Here is a 10,225-nt window from a genome sequence, read left to right as displayed (position 1 = left end):
AGGGTATTATGCTAAGCAAGACAGTCAGAGAAAGACAAATACCATATGATTTCACTCGTATGTGGAATTTAAGAAACAAAACAGACGAATATAGAGGAAGACAAGGAAAAATAAAATAAGACAAAAACAGAGAGAAGGGAAACCATAAGAGACTCAACTCTAGGAAACAAACTGAGGGTTTATTGAAGGGGAGGTGGGTGGGGGGATGGGGTAACTGGGTGACAGGCATTAAGGAGGGCACGTGATGTAATGAGCACTGGATGTTGTATGCACCTGATGAATCACTGAATGCTACCTCTGAAACTAATAATAATAAACTAATAAGTATATGTTAATTAAATTGAATTTAAATTAAAAAAAAGTTAAAAAGCAGACACTGGACAACGGAGTCAGGGAGAGAGGACATAGGAACAGGGGTTGATTTAAATTCTGAAGGGAGGTATATTGGACACTTCATATGCAACATTGCAAATCCTGTTGGTGGCAACCAGTTCTATGGGGGATTCAATCGATTTGTGCAGGTCCTGCTCTGGGACTTGGTGTTCACACATGCACAACCCAGGAGTATATGTGAAATGATACTCCTTGGGATAGCCCTTGACCAAAGGGGACAGGAGATGATTATAAATGTGTTCCCTCTTTATTCCTTCCAAGTGTGCACTTCTAAGACAACTTCATACGGCTTCTCAAAATGTCCTGCAATATTAAACAACAGTTTCCTGTAATGGCGGTCAATTTGATGACATATCCTCATTTCTCTTCCTCCTCCCCCAGTGTCTCAGTTCAGGCTGCTCTAACAAAAATACTATGGACTGGGTGGCTTAAACAATATTTACTTCTCACAGTTCCAGAGGGTGGTAAGCCCAAGAGCAGGGTGCCAGCACATCTAGTATCTAGTGGAAGCCCACTTCCTGGTCCGTAGGTAGCTGCCTTCTCACTGTGTCGCCACACGGAAGAGAGAGTGTGTACAAGCACACAAGCTCTCTAGTGTCTCCTCTTCAAGGGCACTAATCCCATTCATAAAGGCTCTACTCTTATAACCTAATCACCTCCCGAAACCCCCACCTCCCAATACCAACACATTGGGGATTAGGCTTCAACATATGAATTTTAGGGATACAGACATTCAATATATAGAACCCAGTCACCGTAATCATCATCCCTGATAACTAGAAACATGCTAATAAACATTAGTTGTAATATTTGTTAATAAACTACTCTCATAGAAACCTTTGTTTCAGACTTTAGGGGAACCTGGGCTAAAATACAAGTTTGGTGGTAGATATTATTTCAAGGCAGGTGGTATTCAGGGGAGAGGATGTCATTTCTCCAATGTAAAGCTTTTAGGGAAAGGAATACCTGGGGATAATTGATTTCCTCAGTATTACATCATATAAACCCTTGTGAGCCTTAATTAAAGGATATTAGAAATGCCCTAAGAATGCTCCTGCTCAGTGGCTCATTGCCAAAAGTAGTTGAAACAGAGTTGTAAGCTTAAACGGTTTAGGAATGACGTTTGTTTTGTTTTTGCTCTGTTTTAGCTTTCAAATCAAAGTATTTAAGAATTTTCCAATTGAATTAAACAGTCAAAATTTTTAGAATGCTGTCAAGATGAGTCCAAAAACTCAATGTCATTATTTGAGAAACAATTTTATATTTTCAGGTGGTTTGGATTCTATTATCTGGTTTCACCTTTCTTGATAATTTTAATGAGTGAAGTCTAGACTTAATCCTTTCAGGACTCCCAAGGTAAGATTTCAGATTATTTCTGAAGTCGTTTGTGCAGGAAAATGTGTGTGTGTGTGTGCGCGCGTGTGTGCCATTTGGCATTAGACAAAGATAGTTCTGGTCTAGCACTAATTCCCTGGATGATCTTAGTCAAGTACCTTTCCCTCTGATGCCTCAGTTCCCTCACGTGTAAATGAGGGACGCTACCATACTGTTGGGATGAAATCCACACATTTTGCAGTTCAACCCAAGGGTGTGAATCATTTATCTAAAACCCCAGAAAACTAAACATCCCATTTCAGCATGACCCAGTGACCTCTACCACATGCTTCCCAAAATAGCCTTTTCCAAGTTTTAGAGAGTGCTAACCAATTTCTGACATCCAAAGTGCTAGTTCATTTTCATGAATGGAGAAAAGATAGCTATTTGTTTGTGTTTGTGCTTGCTTGGTTGTTTATGTGTCTGGTTTATAGCAGGTTTGCTCCAAGGATAATTCAATATGGCATGAGGATTTCACAAGCCCGAGAGACAGGAGTTTACCAACAATGTCAATGACTTTCTTGCTGTCCCTTGTTTCAATTTCATTTAAGTTAGCTCTGAAATTTCCCCAAAAACTCTTGCATTTTGTAGCTTGAATTAATTCCCCTGGAAGACTCAGAAACATTTTTCGCCCATCGCAACCTGACTCCTGAGAACACTGGAAGTGGCATAACCTCACTGGTGGTAGACACCCTAAAAATTCACCTCTGGCCCTGCATGAGCCTGACTCTACCTCCTCCTCTGGTCTTCAACCTACCATTTCATGTCCGGCATCAGTGTGGTTGAGATGGAGTATCAGTTATTTTAATCTCACAGACTTGGCTTCAGGAAAATTCTTCCGAACCTCTCCTCAGAAGCAGGTGCACAGCACAGAGTTCTGACCTGGCCCTCTCCTTGACTCCTGCCTCGGAAGATCAGGAGTCAGGCACTGACTATTGCTGGCATTTCTCAGTCCTCTTGGTGTGGGTGCCATGTGATTAAGCATCTGTAGGTGTCAGGGCCTAGCTGACATCCAGATCTTTCCTTCTGGCTGGACTTCATTGACCAAATGTGGCCTTTCAGCACACATCTGTCCTCCAGGCTGGTCACACACTGGATACTAGCAGTTTGGCAGATAATAAAACGCCCCCATTACAGCTGTCTCTGTGTGGTCCTGTACATCCAAACTCTTAATTAGCTGACTTGTGTTAGGCTCATTATTCAGAATCTTGCCCCAGAGCCCCGCAGTATAGCTTTTCCCATAGAAGTTTTGTACATCTTTTATTAGATTTATTCCTAGGTACTTGATATTTTACTTACTCCTACTTACTCCTATACTTATTCCTGTTATTTCCTTAATTTCATTTTGTTTCTGGTGTATGGAACTACAATTGGATTTCTACAGTAAAACTCAGATGACATGCTCTGCAATGATGCAAATTTGGGTATAAAGCAGTTGGTATTTGAGTCCTCCATCTGGCCTCCATTCTCATAGGTATTTGGGCTAAAGTTTGTGTCTTGTGGGGGCAAGAGGGACAGTTAGAAAGTGGCTGCTTTTGCTTTATGGCCATATGGGACTGTCTTTGGTCAACACATAGTCAGCTGGGTAGAGCTTAACTGTCATCATTTTTATTTTGTATTTGGTGTGTCAATACAGAGAACCTGAAATATTTTACTTTATATTAACCTCACTAGGAATGAACCCTCTCATTTCACTGTTTGAATTTTTGGACGCCACTTATAACATTATGATGTGGTGTTGTAGTATATTAATTTCGTTTCCAGCCATCTTGCTAAATTTGTCTATTCTCTCTAATTCACTATAGATTCGTTTAAATTTTCTGTATCAACTACAAGTAAAGAAATTTTGTTTCTTCTTTTCCTTATACCTCTTTTCATCCTTATTTTACTTTATCTTTTTTCTTCTTTAAAGTCATTTATTTACAACAGATTTTCAGTAGGCCAAGGACTGTTTTTCATTAAAAACAAAAAAGAGTCTATTTTTTCCTGAGAAAGCATGTTCTATTTTCAAATGAGCAAATGATATTAGGTACCCATGAAAGAAAATTATATAATTAGTGTGCATTAATTGATGGCTTAAGAAACAAAATTGTTTTCCTTAGATGAATACATATAGTTTAATGTGTTTTGAGTACCTTAATACTATAGAAACAGGGACATAAAGTTTCTAGATAAATAATGAAATGTGAGGGCGCCTGGGTGGCTCAGTTGGTTAAGCGACTGCCTTCAGCTCAGGTCATGATCCTGGAGTCCCTGGATCGAGTCCCGCATCGGGCTCCCTGCTCAGCATGGAGTCTGCTTCTCCCTCTCACTCTCCCCCCTCTCATGTGCTCTCTCTCATTCTCTCTCTCTCAAATAAATAAATAAAATCTTTAAAAAAAATAATGAAATGTGATTCTTTTCAGCTTTTTGAGGTATAAATGATGAAATCATGAGATATTTAAAGTGCACATTGTGATGATTTGATATATGTATACATTGTCAAACGATTCCTCCATTTAGTTAATTATTATGTTCATCACCTCACATTTCTTTTTCCCTCTCTTCCTTCCTTCCTTCCTTCCCCCCTCCCTCCCTCCCTCCCTTCCTTTTCCTCCTTTTTGGTGAGACTATTTAAGTTCTATTCTCTCAGCAAATTTCAATTATACAACACAGTGCTATCAATTATAGTTACTATGTTATATATTAGATCCTCACACCTTATTCATCTTAAAACTGAAAGTTTGTATCATTTTACCAACCTCTCCTTACTTCCCCCATCCCCTAACCCCTGGTAACCACTTTCCTACTCTCTGTTTCCAGGAGTTTGACTTTGTTTTAGATTTAATATGTAAGTAATACCATGCAGTATTTGTCTTCTCTGTCTGGTTTATTTTACATAGCTTACTGCCCTCAAAGGCTATCCATGTTGTTGCCAAAGACAAGATTTCCTTCTTTCTAGTGCCTGAGTAATATTCCCTTGTGTATATATTCACATCTTCTTTATTCATTCATCTGTTGATGAAAACTTAGGTTGTTTCTGTATCTTGGCTATTTGTTAATAGTGCTGCAATGAACATGAGAGTGCAGATCTTTCTTCAATATTCTATTTTCATTTCCTTCAGATATAGACCCAGAAGTGGGATTGCTAGATCATTATATGGTTCTACTGCAGTTCAGTAAAGAACAGAAGTGTTTATTGTGGACATTCTGATCATGTACCCAATATCAAAGGGAAAGTTTCAATATTTCACCATTAAATACAATATTTGCTTTAAGTCTTTTATAGATACCCTTTACCAAATGAAAAATGTGTATTTTCTATTTGGTATGAGTTTCTATTATATGTGAATAATGAATTTTCCCAACACTTTTTCTGCATCTACTGAAATGACTATATGATTACTTCTCTAATGTCAAATATAACCTAATATTCCTTGAATAAACACAAGTTGGTTTTATATAATATATAAATATTACATATAATATATACCATACATATTATAATGCTTGATTCAGCTTGCTGATGTTTTCTTGGGATTTTTTCATTTATAGTCAGTCATAGCCAAGACTAGTGTGCTTCTTATACTACATCATAAAGTGAACTAGGGAGAATACACCCTTTTCCTATTCTCTAGGAAAGTTGGTTTATACCAACTTTTTCCCCCCTTTTTTAAAATTTAAATTCGATTAGCCAACATATAGTAGTACATCATTAGTTTCAGATGTAGAGTTCAATAATTCATCAGTTGCATATAAAATCCACTACTCATCACATCATGTGCCCTCCTTAATGCCCATCACCCAATTACCCCATGCTCCCACCTACTTCCCCTCCAGCAACCCTCAATTTGTTTCCTAGAGTTAAGAGTCTCTCATGGTTTGTCTCCCTCTCTGATGACTTCCCATTCAGTTTTCCCCTCCCTTCCCCTATGATCCTTTGTGCTTTTTCTTATAGTCCACATGAGAGAAACAATATGATAATTGTCTTTCTCTGATTGACTTATTTTGCTCAGCATAGTACCCTCCAGTTCCACCAATGTCGATGTAAATGGTAAGTATTCATCCTTTCTGATGGCTGAATAATATTCTATTGTGTATATATACCACATCTTCTTTATCCACTCATCTATCGATGGATATCTCAGCTCTTTCCATAGTTTGGCTATTGTGGACATTGCTGCTATAAACATTGGGGCTTGTGCCCCTTTGAAACATTACATTTGTATCTTTGGGGTAAGTACCTAGTAATGCAATTCCTAGGTCTTAGGGTAGCTCTATTTTTAACTTTTTGAGGAACCTCCATACTGTTTCCCAGAGTGGCTGTACCAGCTTGTATTCCCACCAACAGTGTAAGAGGGTTCCCATTTCTCTGTATTCTCACCAACATCTGTTGTTTCCTGAGTTGTTAATTTCAGCCATTCTGACCAGTGTGAGGTGGTATCTCATTGTGGTTTTGATTTGTATTTCCCTGATGCCGAGGGATGTCAAACATTTTTCCATATGTCTGTTGGCCATTTGTATGTCTTCTTTGGAGAAATATCTGTTCATGTCTTCTGCCCATTTCTTGACTGGACTGTTTGTTTTTGGGGTGTTGAGTTGGATAAGTTTTTATAGATCTTCGATACTAGCCCTTCATCTGATATGTCGTTTGCAAGTATCTTCTCCCATTCCGTAGGTTGCCTTTTAGTTTTGTTGACTGCTTCCTTTGCCATACAGAAGTTTTTATCTTGATGATGTCCCAAAAGTTCATTTTTGCTTTTGTTTCCCTTGCCCTTAGAGACATGTCTAGCAAGAAGTTGCTGCGGCCAAGGTCACAGAGGTTGCTGCCTGTGTTCTCCTCTTGGATTTTGATGGATTCCCGTCTCACATTTAAGGCCTTTCATCCATTTTGAGTTTATCTTTGTGTATGGTGTAAGAAAATGGTCCAGTTCCATTTTTCTACATGTGGCTGTCCAATTTTCCCAGCACCATTTTGAAGAGACTGTTCTTTTTCCATTGGATATTCTTTCCTGCTTTGTCCAAGATTAATTGACCATAGAGTTGAGGGTCCATTTCTGGGTTCTCTATTCTGTTCATTGATCTATGTGTTATTTTTGTTCCAGTACCATGCTGTTTTGGTGACTACAGCTTTGTAATATAGCTTGAGTCTGGCATTGTCATGCCACCAGCTTTGGCTTTTCTGGTTTTTTTTTATTTTTTTTCAACATTCCTTTGCCTATTCAAGATCTTTTCTGGTTCCATACAAATTTTAGGATTATTTATTCCAGCTCTGTGAAAAATGTCAATGGTACCTTGATAAAGATTGCAAAGAATGTGTAGATTGCTCTGGGTAGTATAAACATTTTAAAAATATTTATTCTTCCAATCCATGAGCATAGAATGTTTTTCCATTTCTTTGTGTCTTCAATTTCTTTCATAAGTGTTCTGCAGCTTTTAGAGTACAGATCCTTCACCTCTTTGTTTAGGTTTATTCCTAGGTATCTTATGGGTTTTGGTGCAACTGTAAATAGGATCAATTCCTTAATTTCTCTTTCTTCTGTCTCATTGTTAGTATATAGAAATGCAACTGATATCTGTGCATTGACTTTATATCCTGCCATGTTGCTGAATTCCTGTATGAGTTCTAGCAATTTGGGGGTGGAGTCTTTTGGGTTTTCCACATAAAGTATCATGTCATCTGCAAAAACCCCCACCAAGAAGGAGAATTATAGACCAATATCTCTAATGAATATGGATGGCAAAATTCTCACCAAGATATCAGCCAATAGGATCCAACAGTATATTAAAAGGATTATTCACCACAGCGAAGTGGGATTTATTCCTGGGCTGCAAGTGTGGTTCAACATTCACAAATCAGTCAATGTGATACATCACATTAATAAAAGAAAGGACAAGAACCAAATGATTCTCTCAATCAATGCAGAAAAAGCATTTGACAAAAATGCAACATCCTTTCTTGATTAAAACTCTCCACAGTGTAGGGATAGAGGGAACATACCTCAATATCATAAAAGTCATCTATGAGGGGCGCCTGGGTGGCTCAGTCATTAAGCATCTGCCTTCGGCTCAGATCATGATCCCAGGGTCCTGGGATCGAGCACTGCTTCGGGCTCCCTGCTCAGCAGGAGGCCTGCTTCTCCCTCTCCCACTCCCTCTGCTTGTGTTTCCCTCTTGCTGTGTCTCTCTCTGTCAAATAAATAAATAAAATCTTAAAAAAAAAAAAAAGTCATCTATGAAAAGCCCACAGTGGATATCATTTTCAGTGGGGAAAAACTGAGAGATTTTCCCCTAAGGTCAGGAACAGGACAGGGATGCCCACTCTCACCAATGTTGTTCAACATAGTACTAGAAGTCCTAGCCTCAACAATCAGACAACAGAAAGAAATAAAAGGCATTCAAATAGGCAGAGAAGAAGCTAGAATTATTTCTTATTGAACATGGATATTATTCACTATTGAAGCCATCAGGTCTGGAGGTTTCTTTAAGGGGACGTTTTGAAAAACCTATTATAGGGTTTTCAGATTTTCTTATATCTTCTTGTGTCAGTTTAGTTTGTCTTTGCCTAAGAATTTGTCCATTTATTCTAAATTTTTAAATTTGGGGCATAAAATTGTAATACTTTCTTGTTGTCTTTTAAAAGTATCTGAAGATGCTGCAATGATGTCTTTTCTTTTAATCCCTGATATTGGTTATTTATGTCCCCTCTCTTTTCTTGATCCATTTTACCAGAGGTTATATTTCTTTTTCAAAAAAGCAAATTTTGGCTTTATTGATTCTCACTATTGTCCATGTGTTTTCAATTTCATTAGCTTCTATTTTCTTCCTTCAACTTTCCTTAGATTTTGCTGTTTATTGCATTCTGCAGTTATACTGCATTTCCCTCTTTGTTTCATCAGTTATGGAGAAAGGGTTGTTAAACTTTTTAAATCAGGATTTGTTCATTTCTCCTTATAGTCTATCATTTTTTACTTAGATATTATGAAGCCATATTATTAGAAGCAAGCAAATATATCTTTCTCCTAAAGGACATCTTTTACCAATATGCAGTGACTTTAATAACACTTTCATGCCTCACATTCTGGTCTGTCTGATAGTAACATGGCCACACCAGCTTTCTTTTGATTAAGATTAACACAGTGTATCTCTTTCCATCCCTTTACTTTCCATTCTCTTCTGTATTCTGGTTTTAGATCTCTCTTATAAACATTATATAGTAAGATTTTTTAAATTCTGACAATTGGTTTCTATTAGCTGGAGTTTCTAGTCATTACATTTATGTAATTAATGACATATTTAAATTGGATCAACTGTTTCATTTGGTGCTTTCTATTTGTCACTGCTGTTTTAGCTTTCTCTCCATTTTTGCCTTCTTTTGCAGTAATTATTATCATTCCATTTTTTTAACCTCTTTTTGGTTTGGGGCATTATATTGGAGTTTTTTAAATAGGTACATTAGAAACTAGAACATGAATCTTTAACTTATTAAAATCTAATATTAAACAATATACTTACTCTTCTTTACAGGCAATTCAAGAAACGTATTTACTAACATTTTAACTTACATGCATTTATTATGCAATTTTATATTTTTTAATTTCACAAGATATTACTCTTATTTTTGTAAAGTTCATTTATATTTTCCCTCTTTATTGTTTATTTCTTCTTGCATCTCAGGTTCTTCTTTAGAGACCACTTTCCTTTGAGTGAAATTTCTCTCATAGAATTTCTTTTAGTGAGGACATGATGGTAGCAAATGTATTCCATTCTTGAATGTTTAAGTAATTTTCTTATTTTGCTTCCATTCTTAAAAGATATTTTCTTTTAACAAAGAATTCCAGACTAGTGATTGTTTTTTTTCACATTGAAGATATTATTCCACTGGCTTCTATCTTCTGTTTTGTTGTTGAAAAAGTGACTTTCACTCTAGCACAGGGTAAGCAAACTATATCTCATGGCCAAATCCAGTTCACAACCTGGTTTCATAAATAAAGTTTTACTGCAATACAGTCATGCTTGTTCATTTCTGTATCACCTATGGTTGCCCTCTCACTACAATAGTAGATTTGAATAGTTGTGACAAAGACCATGTGGCCCTCAAAGCTCAAAACAACTACTTGTTGGCCCTTTTTAGAAAAAGTTTGCTGGGCGCCTGGGTGGCTCAGATGGTTAAGCGTCTGCCTTCGGCTCAGGTCATGGTCCCAGAGTCCTGGGATCGAGTCCCGCATCGGGCTCCCCACTCTGCGGGAAGTCTGCTTCTCCTTCTGCCTCTCTCTCTCTCTCACTCTCATGAATAAATAAATAAAATCTTTAAAAAAAAAAAAGTTTGCTGACCCCTAATCCAGCAGGAACTCCCTTTGAAGGTAATTTATATTTTCTGGCTTCTTTGAAGGTTTTTTTTCTTTGATTTTCTCCATTTTTAATATAATATGCTTCTTCTTATTTATTGTGCTTGAAATTTTTTGGATATCTTGAATCT

This window comes from Mirounga leonina, unplaced genomic scaffold, assembly GCF_011800145.1.
Source record: "Mirounga leonina isolate KUSES-001 unplaced genomic scaffold, KU_Mleo_1.0 Mir_104, whole genome shotgun sequence".
Lineage (NCBI taxonomy): Eukaryota > Metazoa > Chordata > Mammalia > Carnivora > Phocidae > Mirounga > Mirounga leonina.
The sequence above is the reverse complement of the archived record's forward strand: the minus strand, read 5'-3'. Positions refer to the sequence as shown.